The sequence below is a fragment of the Dasypus novemcinctus genome, chromosome 10, assembly GCF_030445035.2.
Source record: "Dasypus novemcinctus isolate mDasNov1 chromosome 10, mDasNov1.1.hap2, whole genome shotgun sequence".
Classification (NCBI taxonomy): domain Eukaryota; kingdom Metazoa; phylum Chordata; class Mammalia; order Cingulata; family Dasypodidae; genus Dasypus; species Dasypus novemcinctus.
In genome coordinates this window covers 31,443,309-31,458,738 of record NC_080682.1, presented here as the reverse complement: position 1 = coordinate 31,458,738, position 15,430 = coordinate 31,443,309, and the positions used below count along the sequence as shown (strand labels likewise).

At 34.2% G+C, this 15,430-nt stretch overlaps 1 non-coding gene across 1 annotated transcript; it reads right to left on the bottom strand.

The window, feature by feature from the left end:
* Window positions 1-9,367: 9,367 nt before the first annotated feature.
* On the bottom strand, window positions 9,368-9,474 carry LOC111764972 (U6 spliceosomal RNA). The gene has a single exon (XR_002797443.1). It is a non-coding gene; the product is annotated as a U6 spliceosomal RNA (small nuclear RNA).
* Between the last annotated feature and the right edge of the window lie 5,956 nt (window positions 9,475-15,430).

Genomic DNA, 15,430 nt, shown 5'->3' with positions numbered 1-15,430 from the left:
GAGTCACCTATGGTGCCTCTGCAGTTCAGTAGACCTGCAGAGAATCCTTTGCTTGATTTCAAAATCTGGGAATCATTCTTAAGAAGATGGTTTCTTCTCCTTGGGGCCATATGGGGACATACCCTTTCCCCTGGCTTTCCCAATGGCCATTTTCTTGGTTCCACCCTCATTAGGCATCTTGTTGTTAACCAAGCTCCAGACTTCTCCCTCCAAGAGTGTTGGCATGATTGCCACACCTTATCCAATCTTGGGGTTAGAGTTTTAACCCCCCTAGCACAGTGTTGTGAAGACAAAAATCCCCCTAACCTTTGGCAAATAAGCTCAACCCACTCATTGCAACAAGTTGACCACCTGGCCTTCCCTAACCTTTGCCATGCAGGCTCAGAGCAATGAGTTGGTCATCTGGCCTTCCCTAATCCAGGGAGGACAAGTCCATCCTTCTTAGACCTGTGGAGTGAAGACCTTAACCACCATAATCCTTGAAGAATGTGCTCCACCCTCTCTGTACCCTGGGGCAGCACAACTCTCCCAGAATATCAAGTGGGAATATCAACTGTCTTCAACTGTTGCTGCAAACTCATCCTCTCTGTACACATGGGTGGGATTCCTCTCTTGGCCCAAAGTGATTTCTTAACCCAGATCTCAGCTTGCATGGCTTTCCTCTTGAAGCAGTTTCTCCTCAATGTCTCCTTCACATATCCCTCTTGGTCCAAGCTGACAGTGGTTTTGTTCATACAGTTCTCTCAAAAAACTTGTTGGTTTAGCACACAAGAAGCAATGGTCAAAGCCATTAGACAGTAAGAATTCCATAAGTCTTTCTGAGATAACTGCATCTTCAATCCTGATTTGCAAGTTCCAAGTTTAGTTAAGTCTTTCAGTGGGGCACTTTCATCTAGGGGCTTGATTTCTAGATTCTTGGAATTTCCAGAATCAGTTCCTGTTTTCTTTGTGCCCAACAGTTCAGTCCTCAGTATATTTCTCTTGTCTAGCATTTTACTATAAGCTGCAGGCAGAAGCCAAACCTCATTCTCCAAGTTTACTTTGGAAATTTTTTCAGCTAAATACCCAGGCTCACCATTTTCAAATTCTGCCTTCCATGAAACACCAGGAGTTAATCTTGCTAAGTTCTCTGCAACTTTAAAATATGGATCACTTTTCCTCCAGTTTCCAATAATAGTTTCATCATTTAATTTTAAGGCATCATAAAAAGTCTCTTTAGCATCCATATTGCTATCCATAGTGTATTCAAAATGATCTAGGCCTTTTCTGTCATTCATTTCACAATTCCTCAACAACAACAACTTAAAAAACCCTTAACCATTTATAAAACCACTCCTGCAAATCAGTATAATTGCAAAAGTACTTCTCCACCCCTCGGTACCAAATTCTCTATTAGTCAGCCAAAGGGGTGCTAATGCAAAATACCAGGAATAACCAAATATAATTAATAATAAAATGAAATAATAATGATAATTTAAAAATAAGAAATAAAATACAAAAAAATTAAAAATTTAAAAATTTGTGATAATAAAAATAATGAAAAATATTTTTTAAAAATTTGAACATTATGTCTTTCATAATTGTAAGGTCTGTTGTCTTGTATGTACAGTGACATTTCTTCTTTTTATTCCCCCTGTGTGCTAGTTTTATCATTTTGTCTGCAAAGAAGTTTTAGATTACAGAAAAGTCATGTACACAATATAGGGGATTCCCATAAGTCCAATATCCTCCCCCTTTTCCCATTTCCCCTATTAATAACATTTTATATGTGGATAGTACATTTATTACAACTGATGTATAAATATTGAAACAAAGCTACTAACCATTTTCAATGGTTTACCTTATGGTTTACATTTTGGATCATATCTTTTTATAAATTTTGATGAAATTTGACATGGCCTCTATTCATCACTCCAAGATCATATAGAACACTTCATTGTACTCAAAATGCCCCATGTTCCATCTCTTCTATTCGCCCTCCCCCTCATGAGATTTTTATTGTTCAATCTTGTCCATGTTCAGTCCCCAACATTTAGTAAATTAGCTTTTAGTTTTCCAACCCAAAACTGAATCCATCTGTGATTTCTACTCCAGAAAACCTCTGATTCCTCATATCTGCCTGTTTCTCCAGAAAAGATTTCAGTTCTCTGAATGATGTGATTTTCAGGGGTTATATGCTTCTTACTTGGGGGGTTGAAGTGACAACAAATCCCTTTACATGGTGGCATGAAAACATAGCTATTATCTTTCAGTTATACATATTTAAAATGGTTCTAGTGTGGTTTATTTCTTAACAAATTAGATTTTTAGTTAGATATTTAGCAGGGTACAATTTTAGTTTCATGTGTGTGTGTGTATATATATATAAATCATTTACCTTACATTCATTGTGCTCAGAAATTTCTATACTCTGTCTTCATTAAAACTCATTGAGCCTCTTTCAATACCTTAAAAATGATAACTTAAAAATAATCTATCTCTGCATTCAAGAATACATATTCTTTAATTGTTGCATTTATAGTTATACACACACACAAACATGGCTAGATATCCTCTCAAATTTTTCTGTCCTTTAATTTCTTTCTTTCTGATTTATTGCCTGCTTTACTTGTCAATAGCTGACATAAGAGAATTTAAATTTTCTATTGTAAATGTATCTGTTACGTAGTTTTATCCAATGTTGCTGAATACATATTGAGACTATATTAAGTACTTCTATTAGTCAGAGTCCTATAACAAGAGAGTGTAGAGTCATCTATTATAATGACATAAAATAAATTATTTTTGGAGACTTGTCATCTTGCCCAACGTAGTCATGAGTTCCCCTTTTCAGTGACCATCTTCCCTCTGTATTCCAATCCAGTTTTCTACTTTTCTTTCTCCCCCTCCTTCACAGACCTCATGGGAGCCGAATCTGTAAGCCCTGCACCTCTGCACTGCCCTCATTCTCCCTTCATATCTCCAGGCACTTTATTAGTAAATAATAGTAAAGATGTATTTTCCTGCATTCTTGGCTGGCTATCTGTGTATGTATCTCATCACCCAAAGAACTTCCACATAACATCAACAACAACTACCTTTAATTATCTTCTTTAATAAATGTTTTAATGAGAGTTTATAGATGAGAATGTTTTTAATGAATATAGTATTTTCAATAGATGCAAACAGCTGAAAGAAAAATGTAAGGAATGTGGAGTCCCTGAGGTCTATTTAGAGTGGAAGTCTAACATGTATTCAATGGAATATAGTGAGTGCTCAGGTGGGGTGAAGAGGGATGGCAACGGGTGAAGAAAAGCGATAAAATAATATAAAGTAAAACAAAATATTTAAAGGTCTTTGCCTGGGCCCAGAGAAATATCTGCCCTTAATTAAGGGATAATAATATGTGAACCTGTTTCTTTTAGGTTCAACTGACACTCTTATTCCCTCCACCCCAGAAAAAAGAAAAAGACAAAAAGAACAAAACAAAGATTAAATAAAGAAAAAGTAATTATGTTTTGTGGTATTTTTCTGACTCTAACCATTACCCTAATTTTAGCTTATCAATAGTAACACAAAATGATATTTAGGAACACAAAACATCATATAAGCAAAATTTAAAAAAGCTTTGAAAAGTCAATAGGGAAACAAGCAAAAAAAAAAAAAAAAGACATATTAATTATGCATTTTTGTGTTTTCCAAATTCTAACCATTATCCTAATACTAGCTGACACCTTGTAACAAAAAATGATTTTTAGTAGCATGAAACATAAAATAAATAAAAGAAGTAAAAGTCTTAAAAATGCGTATGGCCATTAAAATATGGTGGGCTTTATTTCTGCAGGCATAACTACATATGTATTGTCTGCTATATATAAAGGGGACTTTTTGAAAAGAGATTCTTTTAATTTCTTGTAGAAAGTTTGATTAAAAATTATCTACAAAAATCCAGCATATTTTTATTGTTTGCACAAACACATGTGTGAGAAAGTGAGAGAGAAAGAAACACAGAGAGGATGAATTTGCATCTAGTACAGAGAGATTTTAAGGATTTTAACTTACCATGAGAGGAATGATTTGAGGATGATTCCAAGTGCTTCATGACTAAGGTGAATTTCCAGAGGACTCTTAGTATTAACTCTATAGCCACTGCTTTCATAATCTTTTCTTATAAGAGTCTGTTTTCCCAAATGATGTTCAATCATTCTAAGTACAACAGGAGTGCTTTCAGGTGTTAAGAGATGCTGAGGCTTGCACTAAATCAGAGAAATAGTCTAAAGCAAGAGTTTGATTTCTACAGTTTAATTCTCTAGTTGTTTTTTTTTTTAAATTTTGTTCTACAGTTTTAATGTAAAGTTATTTCTTGATCCCCTTATGGTCTTTAACTCATCAGATTCTTCAACATACACAGAAAACAAGATAGATATTCTCAATTTATAAAGAAGTTCTTTGTCAATCTGTATATTGAATCCAAAATAAATTTATACTAGCACCCATGTTTTTTTTGAACACACACAGGCAAATTAATTCCCTGAAAAATAAACCGATGCCTACTTTTTTAGACAACAGCTTACTCGAAACATATTCAGGGAGACATAAGCCTTGTTATACTCTTTGCTCTTGGCAAAAGATTAATAGAAGAAAAATAATTTCCAATTCTCAGTTGAATGGAAATCCCAGAATGAATATACCTATTCTTAGCAGATTAGAAATCATTAGGACACCTAAGAACAATGCTTGTCCTCACCATCCTTAGATGACGTGTTTGTAGACTACATCATATCATTCCCTTACTGTTAAAAAAATAATCCATTGAAAGTAATATTTTTTAAGAAAACCATGATATTGATGAGGAGGACTTATATTTTCAAGTTATGATCTCCCTTCTCCCAGATATACTACAATGGAATGTCTGAACTCATATAAATGTGTGCTTAACTAAGCAGGTCATTCTTTCATCACATTAGTTTCTTCAACTTGGCAAAAGAAAACAAATTGCTTTCTAAACTGTTTTTAACAGCAGCCTTTGCAGTAATTAGGAGAAAGGTAAAGCTTTCATATAATAATGCCCTGTGTGCTTACATTCAGATACTGAGCTATTGCTACTTCAATTTCTCCAGTTCCAGACTATCAAATTCTTGAAAACCCATATAAAGATGCTAAGTGTAAAATTAACTGAAATTATTAGTAAGTAATTCAGATTATTTTTCCTGCATGATTAAGATCCAGATTTGTTACAATTTAAGGAATAAATAATGAGTTTCACTGGTTGAATGTAATTTAGGGTGAGATTGAAACTGTAAAGATTAATTACATATAGCATAGAAAAGGTGAGAAAATTGCCTAAATATGTACAATAAGCTGGAGGCAAAGATAAGTAAACAGCACTTATCTTTAGAGAGGCAGAAAAGAACTGGAATCGATTTGGCATGTGCATACATATATACTTATATATGTATATATATATATGTAATTACTTTGAAGAACATGGAAGCTGGTATCAAGCTTAGGTTCAATACTTTGATCTGCTACTTTATATCTTAATGATTTGGTGTAATTAACTGAACCCTTCTTACCTCTATTTCCCTGTATATAAAATATGTAGAGTTGCAACACCTACTCTCCAGTTCACTGGACTTACCCAAGACAACCACAAGGAGATGATCAACAATGCCCATACCAAGAAACAGAGAGAGTATGAGACTGCAAGCAAGATAGTTCCCTCCATCTGCCCCAAGGGATCTATACTCCCTCTCAATTAGAAGCAGAGTGGGCATCATCATCCCCAAATCCTCAAGATCGGAGAATGAACAATGGACTAAAGTAGATTTATTATTATTCTACTATAGACTTATTATTATTCCAGCAATAGAAGAACTCTAATCATTGATGTAAAGGCAGGGGCCACCAGAGGTTGTGAGGGATGGGAGAGGGAAGAATAGATATAATATGGGGGCATTTTGGAGGCATTGGAATTTCCCTGCATGATATTGCTGTGACAGATGCAAGCCTTGTATATTTTGTCATAACCTATGAAATTGTGCTGGACAGGGTGTATAGTATAATGTAAACTGTAGTCCATGGCTAGTAGCAATGCTTCAATAAGTTTCCATTAGTTGTAACAAAAGTACCACACTAATCAAGGATGTTCTTAATGTGGGAAAGTGTGGGAGGGGGAGGGAGTGGGACATATGGGAATTCCTTATATTTTTATGTAACATTTATATAATCTGAAGCTTCTTTAAAAATAAAAAAATTAAAACTTTATTAAACTAAATCATAATTTGTAAAAATAAATAATAATAATACTTTTGAGTTGCTCTTCACAGAAGCCAGGTGGCAACGTGGGCTGGGCAGGGTGGGCAGTGTTTCTCAAGAGTCCTGGGAGCAGTGGTAAGGGGCTGGGTCTGTGTTCTTTAGTCCATTTTAACTTTATTGTGTTGCCTGCTTTTATTTATTATCACCTCCCTAACACTGAAAATTCTATGAAAATTTATGAGCTGACATATGTAAAATGATTTCACAGCACCACAATTATACCTAAGGGACTGGGTACATTATATTTTACTTAAATATATTTATTTTCTTCCAATGCTGAGTCTTTTTTACTAGGTCAAAATTTTTTTGATGGCTCCTTCTTTTCTTGGAATAACTGTGATTCAGAGCTCTTCTTTAGTCCTTCATGGAAATATGTTTCTCTCAGGCTCATCCTCCAATTCAATCCTGCTTCCAACTTGAGAGGATTACAAATGAGCATCTTTATGCTCATTTAAAATAAGCTTTTGAAATGTTAGATTCTCCAGAAACCTTTTCAATTTGGTGAGCTTCTTTTCCCACTGTGCTTCATCCAATGGTTACAGGTTGGAAAAGACACTGGTCTTAGAATTTTGGGGGTCCGATCCTGAAATGGAGTGTAATTTCACTTTAAGTTCAAGGGTAATTCATTTCTATCCTCTTTGAGCTTAGCTGGCCTATGTACTTTTGAAAATACATTGTAAGAAAGATAAGGTAGGGTAGAAATGTGAGCCACATGTGCATGCAGCTTATTATTTCTTGATAAGTAAAACCAGGTATAACTGCATTCATAACATTATTAATTGATGATGCATTGCTGCTGATTATGCAAATTTATTGTGTTGTTCATCAATGCCAGGGGCAAGATTGTTATATCAAAGTGTATAGTACTTTTGATAGATGTTGTCCAATAGTATTTCAAAGTTTTTGTGCAATTTTGCTCTATTGCCAGCAATGTAATAGATTTCCATTCTTCCTGTTGGTAACATGTTTTTTGCTATATTCTCTTGACTGGTCATGCTAAATTTTTCTGAATTTTCTTAATCCTTCCAAGAAATAACTGTGCTTTTGTGGATATTCACTATTTAGGACTGTAACTGAAATTACTTTTTTTTTCTTTCCTCATGTTTATTATATCTTTATCTCATTCTTGCATAAATTCAATTTGCTTTTATTTAGCTAGATTTTAATATCTAGGGTACTTAGAACATTAGTTAACAATTTCCTTGTATCTTACAAAGTTGTTGATATCACTACATATAGATTTTATAATGTTACTAAGGAAAAACTATGAACTTAAAAAACAAATTCAATTTCTTAAATAGAATGAAAGAAAACCAACAACTCTTGAATGATATTATTGATATTATTTCCATAAAGATTATTGAACAGCCTCAATAATCCTGTATCCTTTTTTTTTGTTTTGTTTTGTTCTTTTGGCTTAATACAATACAAATTTATTATCTTACAGTCTTCACAGTCAGACATCTAAAGTATGTCTCACTAGGCTAAAACAAAGGTTTCAGGAAATCTACATTCCTTTCTGAAGCCTCGATCACATAATCTGTTTTCTTGTCTCTTCCAGTTTCTAGTGGCTGCTGCATTCCCTGGCTCTTGGCCCCCTTCCATCTTCAAAGCCAGCAATAGCTGCTTGAGTCTTTCTTACATCCTATCACTCTGACTGACTCTCTGACTCCTCTTCCACACTTTTTTTAACTTTTTAAGTGAATTTTATCATTCATACATAAACATCCATAAGCAATAAGTATATAGTATAATTGGGAATTTACAAAACAAACATGCATTTCATCATACAGGTCTCCCATACATTACACACCACCACCACCTGGCATTGCTGTGAAACAGGTGTTATAGACTATGAAAGAGCATCACCAAAACGTTATTGCTAACTATAGCCAAGGTATTACATTTGGTATATTTTCCCCAAACCACTGGATTAATGACACCTTTTATTAGGATTATATAGTTGTTATAGTTCATGAGAGAATGTTCTCATATTTGTTCTGTTAACAATGGTTCATCTTCCACCACAGAATTCATTGTGTTGTACAGTCCCATGCTTTGTACAAACCAGGCAAAGTGTACACTCAGTGACTCTCACATTCATCACAGAGTTGTACTGTCATCACCTCAGTCAATCTTAAGAATGATTTCATTACTCTAAAAGGAAAAATCCGTATTTCCTTAATTAGACCTCCCTTATTGTTGTCCCTTAGATTTGGTGCAATATCTTCTTTGTCATTGCTGCAAAAATATTACATTATTACTGTTAACTATAATCCAGAAATTATTAATACAATTGTTGTTATTTTACCATGTATCAATAAATACTAACACTTTTTAAAGGATGGGCATTCTTCTACTTATACAATTAACCACAATCTTCAACCACCACCAAAATCACTATGTTATACAATTCTTCCATTATTCTCTAGCTTCCTTTCAGTTGAAATATTGCATCCATAGAATACCTCTTTCAACCAATATCACATTTATAAATCAGCAGTGTTAGTTATATTACTATAATGTATTACTATCAACTCTATTCATTTCCACACATTTAAAATAAACCTTATTAAAAGTTACATACATCAATCATCAGCAACCATTCTCAATGCACATTCAATTTTCTAATAACCTGTATTCTAAAGATTACCTCCATGAGTTTGCTCATCATATTTAGTTCATATTAGCAAGACCATACAATATTTGTCCTTTTGTGTCTCTCTTATTTCACTCAACATAATGTCCTCATGGTTTCTGCGTGTCGTCATATGCATCCCAATTTATTCCTTCTTATAGCTGTATAGTTTTCCATTTTATGTATATATCATATTTTGTTTATCTATTCATCATTTGAACATGAGTGTGAAAATGTCAGTTTGTGTCCTTGCTTTCTTTTTTTGTGAATATATTCCTACTAATGGGATTGCTGATATTAACACCAGTTCTATATTTAGTTTCTTGAGTAACCCCAAACTGTCTTCCATAAAGACAGCACCATTCTACATTACCACCAACAGTGAAGGAGTGTCCATACTTTTCCAACTCCTCACTCCTCAGTTTTTGTAATAAAAATTTGGAATGCATCATGAATTTGCATGTCATTCTTGTGCACAGGCCATACTAATCTTCTCTATATCATTCCAGTTTTAGTATATGTACTGCTGAAGCAAGCACAACCCTGGGTCTTTTAAAGGGATTAGTTTGTTTTTTTAAATCTTCCCACCAGAAAATCACATGTCCAGATACTTTCACTAGATCATTCAACCAAATATTAAAGGACATGAATGCCAATAACACAACAACTCTTCAGATCTCATTCTATTATAACAGAATTTCTCTGATTAATATAATTTATAGTGGGCCTATATATTCCTTCAGCTTTTCTATATATCTGATAGTATTATAACTAAAGAAATCAGTTTTAGTACTATACAATCTGGGTACCTTTTAATAAGTATGTTTAGCAAGATTACAGGGTAAGATACATATATAACAATCAATTACAGTCTTTATACTAGTAACAAAATTTCAGAAATTGAATTTTTTAAGTGCTACTCTTTTAAATTCCTAAGCAGTCATAGTGAACTACTCCAAACTAGGTTGATTAAAACAATAGTAATTTATTGTTGAACACTTTTGGAGGTACAAGTCCAAAATCAATACATCACCAGGGCTATACTTCCTCAGAAACCTGTACGGGAGATTCTGCTAAACTCCTCTCACTTCTGGGGTGTTTGCTGGTGGTCCTTGGTTTGTACACACATTATTTCAGATTCTGTCTCCATCTTCACATGGATGATTTCCCCCTTTTTCTGTCTCTGTGTTCCAATTTTCCTCTTCTTTCAAGTATATCATATCATATTAAGACCACCCTAATCTGCTTTCATTTCACCTTAAGTAATTACATTCTCAAAAACTATTTCCAAATAAGGTCATACCCACAAAGCTATCTGTCAGGGCATCAACATATATATTTTTTTTGGGGGGGACACACAATTTAACAGATCAAATAGATCAAAATAGATCAATAATAGATCAAAAACATAAAATACTTAAGGATAAAAATGTGATATAACATGGTGAATGATATGTGCATTAAAACTATGGCTCTAGTGCCAACTAATGCTGCATTTGGAGAAAGAACTAGATCAAAAGCAGAAAATATTCAATGCAAATATGTTTTTATGGATAAGAGATTTCAAAGTGAGTCAAGACATCATTCCAGGGTTTCAGTTTATGCACATCCCAGGAGGGACTCATTGCCACAGTAAATAGTGCCTCAAGTAGGGGTTCTCCCTCAATATATCAGAGATAGACTCATTTATAATTTTCCCACACATGGTTCTTCTGTCCCTTTTATTTGAACCTATAACTAGCACTACACCCATTAAATATATGTCTCAGAGATTTAAATCTTCCAGCTGTTCATATGCAGGTGAATCCCTGAATCTCCAGCAGAGGTGCAGGCAACACTTACTTTCCAGTTCATTGGATTCACCCAGGACAGCTAATAAAGAAAGATGATGGACAATGCCCATCCCAAGAAGCAGTGAGTATCTACAACTGCAAGCAAGACTGTTCCATCCATCTGCCCCATGGGATCTAAGCCCACTCTCAGTGGAAAGCAGAGAGGGCATCACCATTGCAAAATCCTCAAGATAGAGGAGCAAACATAAGGGGGGAATGCTCCCATAGACTAAATAGACGTATTATTTTTATAGTAATTGAAGAACTTGAAATATTGATATAAAGACAGTGGTCACCAGAGGTTCTGAGAGGAGAGAGATGGAAGAATAGGTATAACATGGGGCATATTTGAGACATTGGAAGCATTCTGCATGATATTGTTATGGTGGATACAAGCCATTACACATTTTGTCAAAACCTTTAAAAATGTGCAATACAAAATGTAAAACATGTAAATTATAGACTATATAGTTCATGGTTAGTAGCAATGCTTCAATCTATGTTCATCAATTGTAACAAATGTACCACATTAATGATAGGTGTTATTAATGGGTGAAAGTGGGGAGGGGGAGGAGGTAGGGTATATGGAAATATCCTCTATTTTTGATGTAACATTTATGTAATCTAAAGCTCCTTTAAAAATAAAGAGAAAAATCTATTTAATCAAAAACAAACAAAAGCTAAGGAACTTTGCTGAGAGAATAGAACAGCCTTAATGGAGTAAAATATTGTTTTCACAGATTTAACATCTCAAATTTATCAAGATTTTAAGTCTTCTCATATTAATCTTTAGGTCAATATAATCTGAAACAAAATCCAAACAGGTTTTATTTTCATACATTTACCATATTATTTTAATGTAAGTATGTAAATGCAATGGATCTAAATTATCCTTAGAATTTACAAAGGAAAATAAATGAAAACTTATATTACCCAATGACAATGTATTTTATAAAGCTATGGTGATAAAAATGGCAAGGGGTTTTTATAAACATAGAAAAGATGTCAATGGAAAAGTCTGGAAAGTAGCATAGTAGACTTGCACATATATCCTCAACTAAATCTCAGGAAAGGTATGTAGGGTATCAGTGGAAAAAGGATAGTCTTTTCAATAAATGGTGATAAAGAAATTGAATAGCCACATGAACGCAAAATTGAATAACTGTCTATTACCTCACTCATTGTGTTTTAAAATTTGAGAGAGGTTCAATTATTTGCGTATAGAGAAGCCAGGACTCAGGAATGATTTTGAGAAGGAAAAATTGTTTATTGATGGCCGGCCAGACTCGGGAGCTTCCTGTTTCAATCCTGAGCCCTAAACAAGACTTTCGGGTTTATTTTATACAGAGAGGAAAGGTTAAATGGTCCCTTTGTTTCAGCTCTCAACAGGCTTAAATTAGCATATATATCTTCCACATCTTAGGTAAGCTTTTAGCATGGACTTCATACATTCTAGATAAGCTTTTAGCATATTTTGTTTGCATTTCCCCTGCATACTTAAAGTTTATAGACCTTGCATTGTTAAACTGTTTCCTGGGACTGGAGACATTGCCATGGTCACCTAGGACAGGACTGCAGCCTCTTACCATCTCACACCCACAAGTCAGACAGCTTAGGTTATCTCTGAAGAGACAAAGAGCCTCCCACCCATAGCCCACATCATTTCCCCCCTTTGCCAAAGTTTGACTTGCTAAGCTTTGGCATAATTATTTTTGGAGCTATGAGGTGGATGGCTGTTTGTTGTTTTGATTGATTATTTATCAATCTTTAGTGTAGCATCCAGGACTGTTTTTAGAAGTTTTCATTCTGTACAGCAGAATCCTGGGGCAGGGGCCCCCTGCAGTCATCCTGGGGCCACCAGCACTCACGTGGATTTCCAGTAAGGTTCCAGATCCAATTATTAATTTTACTTTACCCTTAAAGAGTTTACACTTTTAATCTAAAAGGGGGGCTGAAGGGAGATGATTTCTTTTCTGTAACTGTTTCCTGCTGGCCATGGGCTGTAGTCATTGCCTAACAAGGTGTAAAACTCTTATTTTATTTTAACTGGAGGAAGATGGATCTGGCATTCTGTACAAAGTCAGATGAAGTTTTCATATGGTTAGTAAGATGTTCATTCTGAAAGAAACAAACTTAATTAAAAATTTGGAATACCCATTTTTAAAAGAGGACATTGGGTTGGGGAGGTAGACAAGGTTAGGTGCTTATAAAGATGGCACTCCTTTTTAAAAGCCGGTGGGAACAGTATATATATACTTTTTCTAAGTTATTTTTCTTTAGAGAGAAATCGCAATAGATACTTAACTTTGTTTGAAGACACATTTCAAGCTGTTTAACGATTGGCACGCATGTGCTCTGTCAGATGCGCCTGGTGAACTGGCACCCTTTGGGCAATTGGTTTTACTCAGGATTAGTACACCAAGTTGGAAATTTTCTTAGTTTTTAGCTGTGGGAGTGATCAGAACTACAGAATAAAGGTTTTATACATTTTGGTTTTAATTGTACAATTTCTAGTAATTTTGACTTGTTCAATAGGTGACTCATTATTAGCAGGCAAGCCTCATTTTTGCTACACAGTAGAGTACAGTAGAATATAGTAAGTTGACTGAGCCTGGCTGAGACTGACACTTTATTCTATAGACATGTTTATTAACTATTTAGAAAATGAATTTACTAGGAATTTAACATGTCTAATATACTTCTGCACTTGATCCAAATAGAAAAGATAATGCTATAATCATTAGGCATATATTTAGTACAGGATGAGAGTACAGCACTTAATATTAATTAATGTATTACTTAATGCAAAGGATTTAGAGTTACAATTAATAGTTTTAAGTTTCAGGTTTGTAATACTTTACATGTTATCTCTCCATGAAAGCAGGCCATAATGCCAATTGTGTTTAAGTTTTACTTACAGTATCCTGGTATCATGGTTCCACTTAGCATGTTCTTCATGCAGTGAGCAAGTAGCAGCATCGTTGATCGTACAGATTTTCCAGTATTCTTCTAGCCTGGTGCATAGTGCTCTCTGGCACTATGGAACAGTGCCAATCTGGAGGCGATATCCATTGTACACTTGGCTGTACCAAGTCATCATTGGCTGCTGTAGGAGCTTGAAACTGCAATGTAGTTTCCATTGACTTCAGGAGCAGAACCAGTGGTTGATATAGCAAATATTTTTAATTGAGGGGTAAGTGACCAGGCTAGCCAATAACTCACATGGAGAGGCAACCTGTAATCATATTCAAGGCCTGGTTTGAATGCACAAAAGAGTTTAACAATGTCAAAGTTTATTCCTTGTTTTTATATATATTTTAAACAATTTAATGCAACACATATATCAAATGACTCTTTACTTACAGAATTTTACTATGAAGATAACAGTAGGTACTTTAGTAATAGAGGGAAAAAATATTTTTCATTGTTAAAATGAAAACAGAAGATTCCCAATAGAATCAAGATAACTTTTTATTACCATTTACTTAAATATGCACCTTGAGGTGGCCTTCAGACAGGTTTTATTATCACGAAGTTATTTTTTGCAACCAATACAAATCTAAGTTTTTAGTTAACAATGACTTCTAGAACTAGAACTATTTAAATGTTTTCAGTTTGGAAGATGTTTTACAAAGTCTTTATAATTGACTATAACCACATTGACTAGCTACCTCATGTTTAAATAAACTTATTAAATTACAATTATCAACCAAAGAAATTTACTCTATTTATTTAAGAGAGCATATCTACAATCTTTTTCCTTTAGCCTAATTTCACCAATGTGAACTTATAATTTCCATTACTTTAAAGATTTCATACATATAATGTTAATTTAGTTTATAAATTAACTATGGAAGATTACACTCAAGTTAAATAAAATTGAAACCATTATAGTTTATGCAAGGAATGTTCTCTTTTTTCCTTACAGGAAGCTAAAAACATCTTTTCTTTGTTTAAGTTATGAAAATGAATAATTTAAAAGCATACTGACTACCAGGTTTTAAAACACATTACACAATTACTTAATTTGTTTAATCATAATCCAGGAAAGATCTCTCCATAGTTTTTATGGACTTTTCTTTACTTTATGAAATTTGTCAATAGAGCCACTAATTACCTTTATTTTGTTGTAAAGAAATCTTCTTCTGGAAGAAAATAAGGCTCTCCCAATTGTGGAGAAGAAAATAATTTATTCTCAATCTTGCAAGAAGGGCGCAGAACCAGATATGGCTGGAGCCCCGAACAAAGAAAAATGACACAATTTATGCCTGTAAACCTAGCAGGCAAGCTTGTCCTCTATTTCTCTGTAGATTGGATACTGCAGAAGTTACAGTTTATCTGAGATCTAACTTTCCCAAGCAAAAGTTTGTGATTTAACTGCTTCCTCTATCACATTCCAACCATTTTAGTTTTTACCTGCTTCCCTTTGTCAAATAAGGAATGGAATTTAGTGCTGAATTGGTATTGACATAGCTCTTTCTTGGGCATCCTTTTATTGCCTACAGGACTGGCTTACACTGGTTTCCTTTGCTGCTGTTTAACCCGGGAGTGGGAGACTGAGGCAGTAGGTTTCCTTTATGCGAAAACTAAACTAATCTTTGTTTTTTTACATTTTATGGCTGACAAAAGGTTTAAACTGGGAAATTACAGGGCAAACTGATTC